This window comes from Schistocerca cancellata, chromosome 4 (assembly GCF_023864275.1).
Source record: "Schistocerca cancellata isolate TAMUIC-IGC-003103 chromosome 4, iqSchCanc2.1, whole genome shotgun sequence".
NCBI lineage: Eukaryota > Metazoa > Arthropoda > Insecta > Orthoptera > Acrididae > Schistocerca > Schistocerca cancellata.
The window spans coordinates 294,503,551-294,518,790 of NC_064629.1; positions in this window are offsets into that span (position 1 = coordinate 294,503,551).

Consider the following 15,240-nt stretch of genomic DNA (forward strand, 5'->3'; position numbering starts at 1 on the left):
TTCTGTTTACAGCATCTTGATGGTCGCATCCGTGTTTGGCAACGTCGCGGTGAACGCACATTGGAAGCGTATATTCGTCATCGCCATACTGGCGTATCACCTGGCGTGGTGGTATGGGGTGCCATTGGTTAAACGTCTCGGTCACCTCTTGTTTGCATTGAAAGCATTTTGACCAGTGGACGTTACATTTCAGATGTGTTACGACCCGTGGCTCGACCCTTCATTCGATCCCTGCGAAACCCTACATTTCAGCAGGATAATGCACTACCGCATGTTGCAGATTCTGTACGGGCCTTTCTGGACACAGAAAATGTTCGACTGCTGCCCTGGTCAGCACATTCTCCAGATCTCTCACCAATTGAAAACGTCTGTTCAATGGTGGCCGAGCAACTGGCTCGTCACAATACGCCAGTCACTACTCTTGGATGGCCGGAGTGGCCATGCGGTTCTAAGCGCTACAGTCTGGGGCCGAGCGACCGCTACGGTCGCAGGTTCGAATCCTGCCTCGGGCATGGGTGTGTGTGATGTCCTTAGGTTAGTTAGGTTTAAGTAGTTCTAAGTTCTAGGGGACTGATGACCACGGATGTTAAGTCCCATAGTGCTCAGAGCCATTTCATTTTTCTTTAAATCGGCTGCGGTGCGTTAGTATACGTCGGACCCGCGTGTCGCCACTATCAGTGATAGCAGACGGATCGCCGCCACACGGCAGGTCTAGTCCAGAGAGACTCCCTAGCACTCGCCCGAGTTTTGCAGCCGACTTTGCTGGCGATGGTTCACTATCTACATACGCTATCATTTACAGAGACGACAGTTTAGCATAGCCTTCAGCTACGTCATTTGCGACGACCTAGCAAGGCGCAATATTCAGTTACTATAATTACTTCAAGAATGTATTCTGAACAGATAATATTGTGAATCATGTACCGTCAAGAGCGACGTTCATCATTAATGGATTAAAGTTAAGTATCAAACTAATTACGTCCGCTTTCTGAATTCTCATTCCTTGTCATGTTCCAGACCTCACGTCAATATAGTTCCTCCCTCATCACGCCTGTTTGAGCTAAAACGCGTGCATTTCGGCCTCCACTCGTAACACGGTGTTGGCTCTTCTGCTAACACAAAACTAAGATTTTCAGCATAAAGGTGGCTATCATTTCTTACTGAGACGAGATTTTTTTCATGTTTATCAACACCACACAACACAATTTATGGATTGTCTGGCCTCTGGATAGACCAATGTGAGTGTGGCTGCTAACCCAGCACCTTAAAGGTCGGACTTCTTCCCTCGGCAGGTGTTTCGTAGCCTAACTGAAAACTTCATTTAATAATAATGGGCAGTGTGAGAATTACAGAACATGATAGGCTGTAATGAGATAAATTAGGCATATATTTTTGCAGTAAGACTCATGAATGGGAGGTAGCCCTATTACAAGTTTTTTTTAACATATACACTCTAATATGAGATATTTTACACGAAGCCACCTTGCTGTAGGACAAGAATTGATACAGCAAATCACATAAAAAGCTAAGGACCTTCTGGTAAATGATAATACGACCAGTCCCGAAAGAGAGAGAGGGAGTGGTTGAACAAGAGAATGATAAGATGCTAACTATGAGATCCGAATTAGGAAAACAGGCGCAGGGTCCAAATGAAAAAGCTTTCCTCATTACATTTTGTGAGGTCACTATTCAGGGTGCACAAGGTACAAACGGTGTAATGGCGCGGGAGCAACCAACATAACTGCTGCAAGTTTCCGAACGCGAACCACGCTAACCGACATGGACGGCCCTAATAAAAAGCTGCTCACAAGGTAATAAGAGTCGTCATTTGTACCACAAAATGTCGGCAACTGCCGCAATACTGTTGTCCGCGATGTAAAGGAGTCAGAGATGAGCAACCGAAAAGACACCAAACGTGGCTGTTGGTCTCATTTGTGAAATCGTGGACCGAACTGTAGTGTGTGTTTGCTGTTATCAAGTAGGTCCCAACGTGACAGGAATAGGGAACGAACCAGAGGTGCAGCTTCTCCCCGGCGGGCGGCCGGGTCTCTTGTACTCTCAGGTTCGGACGCCTGTTTGAGCGCGAATTCTCCTAACTAGGGAGAACTGGTAATCCTACGCCACCATGTGACTTAAGCTAACATTCAAATGTAACGGCCAAGAAATGTGAAGGAAATTCGTCATTTGAACATTTTCTACATTAAACAAATGGTGGAAGTGAAGATTACTCTGTTCCCTCCATTTGATAGTCCTCAATGTAGGCAATCCTTCGGTGATACTAATTGGATGGGGAAAATTAATCTAACGGCATAAAGTAATTGATTTAAGCCGGCTGCTGTGGCCGAGCGGTTCTAGGCGCTTCAGTCCGGAACTGCGCTGCTGATACGGTGGCAGGTTCGGATCCTGCCTCGGCCATGGATGTGTGTGATATCCTTAGGTTAGTTAGGTTTAAGTAGTTTCTAAGTCTGGGGGAGTGATGACCTCTGATTTTAAGTCCCATAGTGCTTAGAGCCATTTGAACCATTTTAATTGATTTAATTTGATGAAGTGTTTGTCAATAATATGAACGGTCAAATTATTACCAATGAGTTCGGTAATTTGTAGGCAGCTCGAATTTGTGGCTAAAATTATCAAATTAATTTTATTTTGTTATATTTGTGATATGGACTGTTTGCTACAGCCGTTGTGGCCGCTCCATGCTCGTTGTGTGTCCTTAAAAATTCTCTGTGTTACAAATTTTTTGATGAGTTCGGTAGTAGATATGCAGAGAACGTATTAATCTCACAACAATTCTACCGCGTAGGTTCGAAATACGTTAAACTCTTTTTCATAAATTCAAAATGTTATTTCTCTATCTTAAAAAAAATCAATACTCTTAAGTTCGGATTGAACACTACAGTGCTTTACCAGGCATGAACTCATTGCACGTGGTAGGCCTTCCTATAGGTCCGAATTTCGAACCGAGTTACCCACTCAGTTACTTGCATGCTAACCTTAGACAACTGTGGTGGGGTACTATATTCCCCACTCATTTTTATTTGGAATTTTCTAAGAGATGCCAGAAGTTTGGTATTTGATATTCCAGCTTATCTTTGGGCAGGTGGCGGCCTAACCAGAAGCAGCTCCAAATTTATTTGAAGTGGTTGTGTTTTCACTTACCATCGTTTTTGGGACATCATATACCCCTGTAAAGCGTTACTGTAAATATTTCCTTCCGCATTATTGTATTTCTGTTTTTGTGAAATTTTCTTTTATAGTGCTACTGGCCAAGTATCTGGCATTGCCCAAGTATATATTTATTTCAGTCTTCTATTAGTTCATCTCAATCTTTGCCCCTCTGTTTATCTCCTCCTCCCCCCTCCTCTATCCATTTCCTGCCCTCTCTTTCTGCCATCTCCTCCACTCCCCACTCCCTGCCTATCGCCTCCTCCACTTCCTCCTCGTCCTCCTCCTCCTTCTCCTCTCCTCTCTGTCCATCTCTTCCTCCACCTGTCTCTATCCATCTCTTCAACTTTCCTGTCTGCCCATCTGATCCTTCCCCATCTGTCCATTCCCCCGCCCCCTGCATCTGTCTCCACCTCACCCCCTCTTACTCCATCTCCTCCTCCCTCAATCTCTCTCTCTCTCTCTGTCCATCTCTTCCCTCTCTCTCTGTCTCTCTGTCCATCTCCTCTTCTCCCTCTCTGTCCATCTCTTCTCCCTTTCCTTCTCTGTCCATCTCTGTCCATCTCCTCTTCCCTCCTCTCTCTATCCATCTCCTCTTCCCTCCTCGCTCTATCCTTCTCCTCTTCCCTCCTATCTCTATCCTTCTCCTCTTCCCTCCTCTCTCTATCCATCTCCTCTTCCCTCCTCTCTCTCCCCATCTCCTCCTCCCTCCTCTTTCTGTCCATCTGCTCCTCCCTCTTCTATCTTTATATCTCCTCCTCCCTCCTCTCTCTGTCTATCTCCTCCTCCCTCGTCTCTCTGTCTGTCTCCTCCTCCCTCATCTCTCTGTTTATCTCCTCCTCCTTCCTCCCTCTTTCTATCTCCTATTCTTTCCTTTCTTTGCCAATTCCTCTCTCGCTTCTCTCTGTCCATCCTTTTCCTTTTCTCTGTCCATTTCCTTCTTCCCCTCCATCCACTCCTCCTCATCTCAATGTCCATCTCTTCCTCCTCGTCCTTTCTGTCCACCTCCTCCTCTTTCCTTTTCTCTGCCTATTTCCTCCTCTCCCCTCTCTCTGTCCACATTCTCCTCCCACTTATATCTGTGCCTATCTCCTACTTCCCCCTCTCTATCTGTCCATCTCCTCCTCCCCTTTCTCTCTTCGTTATCATCCCCACCCGAATAGGAGGTTGCTGGTTTTTACCTCCACAGTACTTAATTTTAGATGGTAATTAGTATGTGTACCAAATTTGGATGATATCGACTCAGGGACTAAGGAGGAGCTTCTTACTGGTGTCTTTACCCGTGTAGGCATGCATCACATACATTCAAACTTATTTCACGGGTATTTGTACACGTATTTCACCTGTATCTCAGACGAATTTTGCCTTCGCAGTTTTGTTTGGACGCAGCTCAGCGTTTATACGTCATGTCTCCTGATGCAGTAGTTTTCCAACATGGACAGCGAAAATGCGGTAAGCTATAAACTTTTTTCCTTTCGTAATTTTGTGCGGTTTGTCAGGAAGAAAAAGTCTCGTTGGCTGTAAGTCACTAGGTGCTCTTATCCTCAAATACTGGATGAATATAGTCTGGCTATTTTCTCGCCGTGAGCTACACGTCTTTTTCACCTCACCTCTTCTTACCTCCACAGCGGTTCTTTCCAGACAGTAAGTGATGTGTAACAAGTTTGGTTGAAATCGATCTAGTGGTTTGGGAGGAGATTTGCGACCTACATACAGATGTCAATATTTTATAATATCTATGGATAGAACCCTGCTGGTGTTCCAGTAATAGTAGGAATAACAGTGGTAGAGTACCTGATAATTGTAAATTATACAGGTCCAAGCGGTGAGTGATAGATTCTATAATTTTATCAATATGATTTGCTGAAAATGGCGAGAAAAGAATTATTGGAAGAAGAGATTTTCAGGGTATTTTACTGTGAGGCTGAAAATGATGCTGGCGGAAGGGACAAATATGGGCGTAACGAAAAAGACGAAGTTGAGTGTAGTAATGATTATCATGTTGAAGAGGTTTTTATAATCGATGATAAAGTGATATTTTGGGAAAACAGGCTCACTTTACTCCCCTCCCCTGCAAACCAGCCCAACAGAGAATGCTCCTAGAAGAAGATGCTATTGTCTCTGTCCCAGGAAGAACGACAGAAAAACAACGGTTACATGTTAAAAATGTAACAGACTTATTTGTAACCCAAGTAAACCATGTTTGTGCGATGAGTGTATGCAAATTATCAGATGAAAATTTATTTCACTAACCACTGAATTGTTAACAACAATTTCATAGCAATAAAACAAGAAATTCAATTACTGGAATAGTGATTTTTATTATTTTGGTTATTGTGGCGTACAGTCCCCTGCATAGTGTTCACGTGTAGTGTGCATATGTATAGCATTGCAAAATTAATGTAGACTACGAATCGCGTTGTATCTTTCCTCTTTTCACATCAAACTATTTCAGCAGGTGAGAAAAGCATTGTGACAGAAAAATTCTAGGACTCCTAGAGGATTTAACCACATACGTAATGTCTTGCAGTTCTACACTTAACTAATTTACCACTGAACTTCACCCTACCGCCATATTACGAGTAAATAACAGGTTTTAATGTTCTACTAATTGATTTACTCAAACATTGTGTACGGTATAAGCATTATTATGTAAGAGAGACAGTAAATACATTATGCCATTAAAAATAGTGGCACTTAGGGAGGAAAAGTGATGAAATGATGCCTATATGAAGCGCGGGAGGGTGTCTGAAGTTCACACTATCACCCTTGACAATGATTTTCTTCTCATGTTCAGTTACACACTACACACGTCGGTATAAAATCAGTTCCCAACAAAAAGAGATCAATATGTTAATTACGATCATGAGTATCAGCTACTTACGAACTTCGGAAAGTAAGGTACACAAGTCATCCCACGCTAAGACCATTGAGCACTTGTACGTGTTCCTCGTTTCCAGGTGACACAGTTCTGCTGCAATACGGTAACGTTTGCATCACGGTGAATGAGTAAAATTGCGCGGCAGCTGCAAATATAACCAAAATTGAAGTATGAGTCGCAGTACGATTCTTTTGGGCAGAAAGTCCAAACTGCACACAGATTCACCTTGAAATTCGGGAGGTATACAGACCAAATCCAATGTGGCGTCCAGCCGTACTGAAATGGTGCCAAACATTTGACCAAGGCGGCACAGACGTGGATGACGCTGACCATCGATATCGACCACAGAAGGCAATGCCCAGGCAGTCAAGGAACGGGCTGGCAGCAATCACATATTTTCCGACATTGAGGATGTTCACACAGCGGTTCTCGAATGGCTCCGTGGCCAAGTAGTGGATTTCTATCGTCAAGGAATTGAAAGATTGGTAGAACGTTCCTATCGTTGTTTATAGAGACCTCATGACTGTGTTGAAAAATGGTGATGTATCTGTGTAAGCCTGAAGTGTAGTGCAGCATTCAATAAAACTCGTAACATACTTTATGAAGTCCCCCGTAATTCAACCTACTGCATCGTTGTAAGTGGTCAGTGTCAATACTCACCTGGTAATATTAATGTCGAATGAAAGCAGTGATGTTAAGACACTTTGTACAAGGTTACATATAACAGTAAGATATTTATATTTTTCACTTCCAAGGGTTTTGAGTTGTAAGCTTCGCATCTTGAAGGAATCTGACAGGAAAAATGATTTGGAGGTGCTTTTTAGTCACTTGTAATTTGGTATCAGTCATAAACTTTCCTAACCGAGTTACTCAAGATAGCAGGTCCCTTATAGGTAATGTAGTCACCCAATAAGAAGAAATTAAAGAGACACATGCCTACCTTGTGGTAAATAGATAGACAGATCCATATGCACAGTTAGTCACATTATGTAACATAGCTGCAGGTACAGTTCCCAAAACTCTAACTAAATTAATTAATGATAAAACTGCTGAAGATTTTATAGAAAACTGAAATATTGCCTGGGGTGAAACTTACAATGAGCCTAATGCTAACTCTAAATTCAGTATACTTCTTAGTAGCCTAATGCTAACTCTAAATTCAGTATACTTCTTAGTGAGTTTGTTTTCACATTTAAAAATAATTTTCCTAAAAAATAATTAAATGCAATAAGGTACAGTCAATAAAGAAAGCTTATATCAGTACAGGTATCGGAGTATCTGCACAACTAGTAAAGGACTTGTACAAAATAACCAGAACATGTAAGGACCCAGAAATACTTTCTTATTATAAACAGTACTGTAACATATTAAGAAAAGTTGTAAAAATCCAGGAGCATGTATATCTTGCTGAAATTGACAGAACACATAGTAAAATAAAATCAGTACGGAATATTTTGAAATGATAGACATGGAAAACAGTTTAACAAGATGACATTATTTTTATCAAAAAGAGTGGGAGCAGTGTAAGAAACCCTTCATGTGTAGCGAGCATTTGTATTCATTACTTAAAAATAGGTGACGAAATTAGAGCAAATAGTTCAGAAGAGGAAGCAAAGAGTACACTAAAGAAGCAATACAGGTGACATTTAGTGAATTAAAAATAACTCTGATATGTCCATGTGAAATAAGGAGGATCATCACGACTCTAAGAAGTAAAAATTCATGTGGGGTGGATAGTATCTCTAATAGGACACTAAAAAGTTGTGGCCCTGTAATATGTCCGTGGCCGTGAGCGGGCAGCGTCTCTGACTGCTATGCGAAGGACTCGGGACCGATTTCCGGTACTGCCAGAGAGTCTTCCTTGGTGGGAGAACTGGTACGGGTTGCACTCAGCCTCAGGAGGCAAACTGGGTAGCTTGTTGAATCAGAAGCAGCGGCTCCTCGGCCTACAAAGCCGACAACGGCAGGAAGAGAGGTGTGCTAACCCCACGACCCTCCACACGGCATCCAAATGACGTCATATGGCAGAGGAAGTCAGGCAGCTCCGACCGGCCCATCAGGGCCAAAAGGTGGGACATCACATGCTTATCTGCAGCAGGTAATGTCTTAGTGACTTAAGTAATCATTAATTGAAGGTGTTTTCCTATGAAGACTTAAATATGCCACTGTTAAACCTTTTTATAAAAAAGTTGACTCGACATATGTCAATAATTACAGCCATGTGTCACTGCCTACATCACTTTCTAAAATTATGGAAGATAATGTACTCCAAGATTGTAACCTACCTGTGTACTAATGGGATGCTTAGCCAATCACAGTTCCGATTTCAAAAGGCCCATTCTACTGAGTCAGATATTTATAAATTTACCGAGTACACAATGAAATCGTTAAATCATAAAATATCACCAAATAGGATCTTCTGGGACACATCGAAGGAATTTGATTGTGTCAGTCAATATATACTTTTAGAAGTTTTTCTGGAATATTTAATTCAGCAAATGTCTGCATTACATCTTATTTTTGATAAACAAAATGTCAAGAGTTACCTTAGGCTGTTCGAGTTATACAAAGAGGGACGCCACAACACTTGCATGAGTAGAAATTACAATGGGAGTCCCCCAGGGTTCGATCATTGGCCCACTACTATTCTTGCTTTATGCTGACGATCTGCCATTTTATTTGAATCAGGTGGTGGAATTAGACCTGTTTGCCGACGAGACAATCATTGTTGTAAGGCCGAGCAAAGAAGCTTCAACAGAGAAAATAGTAAATGATGTTTTTGTGAAAGTTACTGAGTGGTTTTGCAGAAATGGAGTAGCTTTAAAATTTGTGAGAACGTAGTTCATCCATTTTCCTACTGCCAAAAATATCCCACCTCCTATTAATCAGGATTGCGAACAAGGAATGACAGGAGGGTAGAAAATTAAAGCTATTAGGAGTGTATATTGATGAAAGCTTAAACTAGAAAAGATAAGTCATCTACATCTACATGGTTACTCTGCAATTCACACTTAAGTGCCTGGCAGAGGGTTCATCGAACCATTTTCATACTACTTCTCTACCATTCCACTCTAGAATGGCGCGTGGGTAAAAGGAACACCTAAATATTTCCGTTCGAGCTCTGATTTCTCTTATTTTATTATAATGATCATTTCTCCCTACGCAGGTGGGTGTCAACAAAATATTTACGCATTCGGAAAAGAAAGTTGTTGATTGAAATTTCGTAAATAAATCTCGTCGCAAAGAAAACCGTCTTTGTTTCAGTGACTGCCACACCAAGTCGCTTATCATATCAGCACTCTCACACTTATTACGCGATAACACGAAACGAGCTGCCCTTCTTTGCACTTTTTCGATGTCCTCCGTCAATCCTACCTGGTAAGGATCCTATACCGCGCAGCAATATTCCAGCAGAGGACGGACAAGTGTGATATAGGCTGTCTCTTTAGTGGGTTTGTCACATCTTCTAAGGGTTCTGACAACAAAGCGCACTCTTTGTTTCGCCTTCCCCACTATATTGTCTATGTGGTCTTTCCAATTTAAGTTGCTCGTAATTGTAATTCCTAGGTATTTATTCGAATTGACAGCCCTTGGATTTGTGCGATTTATCGTATGCCCAAAATTTATCGGAATTCTTTTAGTACCCACGTGGATGATCTTGCAATTTTCTTAGTTTGTGTTTGAGGCTGTTCAAATGGTTCAAATGGCTCTGAGAACTATGGGACTTAACATCTGAGATCATCAGTCTCCTAGAACTTAGAACTACTTAAACCTAACTAACCTAAGGATATCACACACATCCATGCCCGAGGCAGGGTTCGAACCTGCGACCGTAGCAGTCGCGCGGTTCCGGGCTGTAGCGCCTAGAACCTCTTGGCTACCGCGAGCGGCGTTTGAGGCTGTTGCTGCAGCGTATATACAAGGTAGCACGACTTCAATGCGGGTATATAAGCACCGACATGTAGGCAAAGGATTAGTGTGGCAACCGTTTCTTTCACATTTGGTGCGGTAAATGCGGAAACGTAAACAATGACGACGCTATTAGAAAATGAGTCCAGACAGCACCAATATGCTGTTATTTCTTCCTAGGCTGACGAAGGACAAAGATCCGATAGACCTCCATCGAAGAATGAAGAATGTGTATGAGGCAGCGTGTCTGTCGAAATGTAAGGCAAAACGCCCGCTTAAACTGAGATAAGGGATGCTGCTGCTTAATGGTTCAACGATTCTGGTCGGACGAGGATATGCAGCAGATAGTTACGGACTTCTCCACGCGGCAGGACACGCTGTTTTACCAAACGGTTATTTTCAACATGGTGCATTGGTGTAATGATTCACTCAATGCTCTGGGCGATTTTGTCTGATTAGCCACCAATTCTGGACCGTTCGGTCTTCGAACGGAAACTTTTCGATCGCTCCTTATGCATACACTCACGGAAAAAAATGGCGACATCAAGAAGAAATTGTGCGTCATTAACGGAATTTAGGAGGCGTGATGGAACATCTGAAACATGAAGTCTATTAACATTTCGCGCCAGTCGCATGAGTGTGGCGCTAGTGGCGCCCCTATGAGCATTCGAATCAGGTTTGCTTTAAATACACGCTGTAACGGTCCAGAGCGTTAGTTACCTTCGAGACTGGATGTGTTGAGTTGATGCTAGTCAAGAATGCCTTTAAGGCGACAAAGACGCCATTATCAACACCTCACGGAATTTGGACGAGGACTTGTAATAGGGCTACGAGGAGTTGAATGTTCCTTCTCCTATACAGCAGAAAGACTTAGCAGGAATGTACACGATTCCTGGCAGCGGTGGTCACGAGAATGTACAGTCGCTAGAAGATCGGGCTCTGGACGGCCACGTGACACTGCTGAGAGGGGAGACCACAGTACGTGGCATATGGTTTTGGTGCATCGTACTGCATCTGCAGCAGCAATTTGAGCAGCAATTGGCATCATTATGACACAACGAATTGTTACAAATCTTTTACTTCAAGGACGGCTCCGAGCCAGACGACCGTTAGCATGCATTCCATCGTCCCCAAAATACCGCCATTGGTGACTTCAGAGCTCGCTGGATGGCAGGTTGGAGGTCTGCAGTGTTTTCTGATGATGGCCGTGTGGTGGTTACGAGGAGGCCGGTTGAGGACCTGAATCCAACCTGTATGCGTGCTAGACACACTGGACTGCGAGAAATGGCACAATTCAGGAGGAAATGAAAACAAATTCCCACTCTACCCAACCTAATTCATGTTGTAGTGGGGCATGAAGCATCTAATAATATCTGTGATCGAGTTTATCTGGTCGAAGTAGTAAGTGTATTGATGGAGTAATACAATTCAGCAATATATGGTATTGCATCACACGATAGATGCAGTGTGCGATATAGCAGAGCCTTTAACATTCTATGTAATGAGCCCTTGTCACAATGGAAGCAGTATGTGCTGTGGTGGAAGTTTTACCCTTCCAATAACGTATGATGGGCCACTGTATTGCTGGAAATACAAGAGTCGTTCAATAAGGACTGCAACACTTTTTTTTTCTGAAAGCAGGTTGGTTTTATTCAGAATTCCAATACATCATATTGTTCCCCACTCCTCTGGCTAGGGAACCCTATTTTTCGGCATAGTCACCGTTGAATGTGACGGCCTTACGCCACCTTACTGGGAGGACCTGCTTGACGACATCGAACCATTCTACTGGTCGACATCGGAGGCAACGTCTTGCTGCAACAATAACCTCCCCAACATCCACGTACTGCTTATCGCGGAGAGCAGTCTGCATTGAGCCAGACAGATGGAAACCGAAAGTTGCGAGATCCGGGCTGTAGGGTGGATGGGAAGAACAGTCCAATGAAGCTTTGTGAGCTCCTCTCGGGTGCGCAGACTTGTGTGAGGCCCTGCGTTGTCATGGAGAAGGAGAAGCTCGTTTGCAGTTTTTTTGCTACAAACACGCGGAAGACTTTTCTATTATTTCCTGAGGATAGCACAAGACACTTCAGAGTTGATCGTTGCATCATGATGGACGACATGAAACAGAATAATCCCTTCAGTTCCAGAAGACCGTCGCCATGACTTTAGCGACTGAGGTTGCGGCTTTGAACTTTTTCTTCGGAGGAGAGGTAGTGTGGCGCCACTCCACGGATTTCCGTTTTGTGTCTGACTCCGAGTGACGAACCCTTATTTCATCGCCTTAGACGATGTTAGACAAAAGCCCGTCACGATCAGCCTCGTTATGTGCAAGTAATTCCGCACAGATGGTCCTTCGCCGCTCTTTAACGTTTACTTTTAAGAGGCGAGGGATCCTAGCGGGCACACACCTGTGATTACCCCAACTGGTGGACGAGTGTGTCAGCACTACCAACAGAGACGTCCAACTGAGCAGTAAGCAGTTTGATTATGATCCGTCGATCACCTCGAATGAGGGTGTCCGCACGTTCGAATATTGCCGGAGTCACAGCTGTGTGCGGGAGGTCGGCACGGGGGAGATAGGACAAGTTTTTGCGACAGTGTTGCGATGATGAAAGGCGCCTCACCTACCGACTCACCATTCTTTTGTTCACTGCCAGGTCTCTGCGGACATTCTGCAAGCGTCTATGAATATCTGCGACACTCTGGTTTTCCGCTAAAGGAAATTCAATGACAGTTTCTACTTGGAAAGCACCTCCATTACAGCCGTCATTTGTAAGGCTACGTATAGCGCCACCACCAATCAAAATTTCGTGAAACTATAGGGGCTGATGTGGAAATATCCCACGATGCCCCACAACAAATTCCGCATTTTTTCAACCGAAACTGCCTCAGGAAAAATGTGTTGCATTATTTACTGAACGCGCCTCATAGATCATGCAACGACTGATTCTTTAACTATTCTGAAATAGAAGATGGAGAGTTGTCTTGACAGAAGCAATGTCTGATTTTGTTGGGACGTTTCCATTATTGCGATTTGTAATGGGGCTTTGTTTTGGAAGTAGTAGTACATGCTGTAATTGTAACATTACCCTTCGAGCTGTGTATCATGTGAACTGTCATTCTGAAATATTATGGGCTATGGTGGAGGTTTTAACAATCCAAGAATACATGGTGGCGTACTTTCCTTCTGCCAGATACCACAGTCATGCAAAATTCTCGAAATGGCGACACTTCTCTTATCGACTGTAATAACTGGGATCATAACCGCCCAAGTCAAAACTATAGAGCACGAACACAGTAGTTAAACGACTATACATCAGTCCCAATTGACGTAACAGAAGACAGCTAAAAACAGGCATGTGGAAAAAAGGCTAAAAGACACCATACAGAAACGGGGGTCCAAAACTAAAAATTAAATGGTCTTCACCATATTGCTTTGGTGGATAAAGTAAAACGCGGTCAATAGTCCGGGCGTTATTTGCTAAAACGGCTGATCAATCAGACGGCAAACCCAAGCGGGAACGTAAGTGGCTAAAAAATGGGCATTCCATCAGGAAGTGGCGGACAGTTAAAACTTAAAACTTGGCGCAATGTGTGCAAAGTGGTGGGGTAGCGCCACTTAGCAGATGACGATGGCTAAAAAGGAACTGCCCAATACGCAGCCGATTTAAAATAATCTCCTCCTGGCGGGAGGGCCGAGAGGAGGTTGTCCCACCCGTTGGGAGAGGCTTAATAAACCGGAGCTTATTCCCTCGAAGGGAACACCATTGGCGATGCCAAAGGGACACCACCTCCCGACAGACGGCAACACAGAGATCATCAGAGGGAATATAGATACTCGCGGGCTGAGGTACGAGGACTTTAGCCTTGGCAGCAGCGTAAGCAGTCTCGTTTCCTGGCAGACCGATATGACCAGAAACTCACAGAAACATGACACTGGTTCCACCAACAGTGAGCAAGCGACAGTTTTCCTGGACCCGCTGCACTAAGGGACTGGCGGTGTACAATGCACAGAGACTTTGAAGGGCACTGAGTGAGTCTGAGCAGAGGACACAACTGAAAAGGCAATGTCGCCAGATGTACTCCATGGCCTGATACAAGGCGAATAACTCGGCTGTAAATACTGAGGAGTGTGCCGGAAGCCGATAACGAAATACACGAGTGCCAATGGCGAAGGCACACCCGACCCCACGGTCAGTCCGAGAGCCATCAGTGTATACAAAGGTACTATCGCGAAGTTCCATGTGAAGGTCGTGAAACTGAAGGCGATAGGCCGAGGCTGGAGTAGTGCCCTTAGGAAGCGAATGAAGGTCAAGTTTAACATGTGCAGCTTCACGAAGCCGCGACAGATGGGTCTAAGCACTATGGGACTTAACATCTGCGGTCATCAGTCCCCTAGACCTAGAACTACTTACACCTAACTAACCTAAGGACATTACACACAGCCATGCCCGTGGCAGGATTCCAGCCTGCGACCGCAGCAGCAGCGCGGTTCCGGACTGAAGCGCCTAGAACTGCTCGGCCACAGCGGCCGGCGAAGCCAAGACAGTGAAGGGTTCACATCCACCGGGAAAGTTGCAGGTAGTGTGAAGTTAAGCCACCGTAGCAAGTGCCGAAAACAAACTCCTTGAGGTAACAGAGAAGAGGGACGGGCCCCATACTGACGATCAAAGGAATCATCAAAGAAGGAGCATAGTAGGGGTGGCCACGCATGACAGACAAACAGCATGCATACCTGCTGAGGAGAAAGTCACGGCAGTAGGACAGTGGTAGTTCAGCAGCGTCAGCACCCAGACTCTCAACCGGGCTGGTGTAAAAGCTGCCTGTGGCAAAACGGATGCCATACGTGCAGATGCATAAACAAAACACTCATAGTCGAGTTTCGAAGGGCCAAGGGACCCGTACAAACGGAGGAGGGTGGTTCGATCGGCACCTGAGGAAGTAAAATTAAGGAAATTGAGGAACCGCGTACAGTGGGCTGCCGGGTAAGATACATGGGAGGACGAAGAGAGTTTCCATCAAGCATGAGTCCCAGGAATTTCGTAGTTTCAACCAACAGAAGGGCAATAGGCCCAAGATGTAAAGATGGTGGGAGAAACCACTTGCGTCGACAGAAATTCATACAGGCTGATTTGTCAGTGGAAAAGTGAAAGTCATTGTCGATGCTCCAGAAATAAAGACGATTAAGGCAGTGTTGAAGACGCCGCTTAGTGAGACAGGTCCGTGGAGAACTGCAATAGATGGCAGAATCGTCAACAAAAACGGAGCCGGAGATGCCTAGAGGG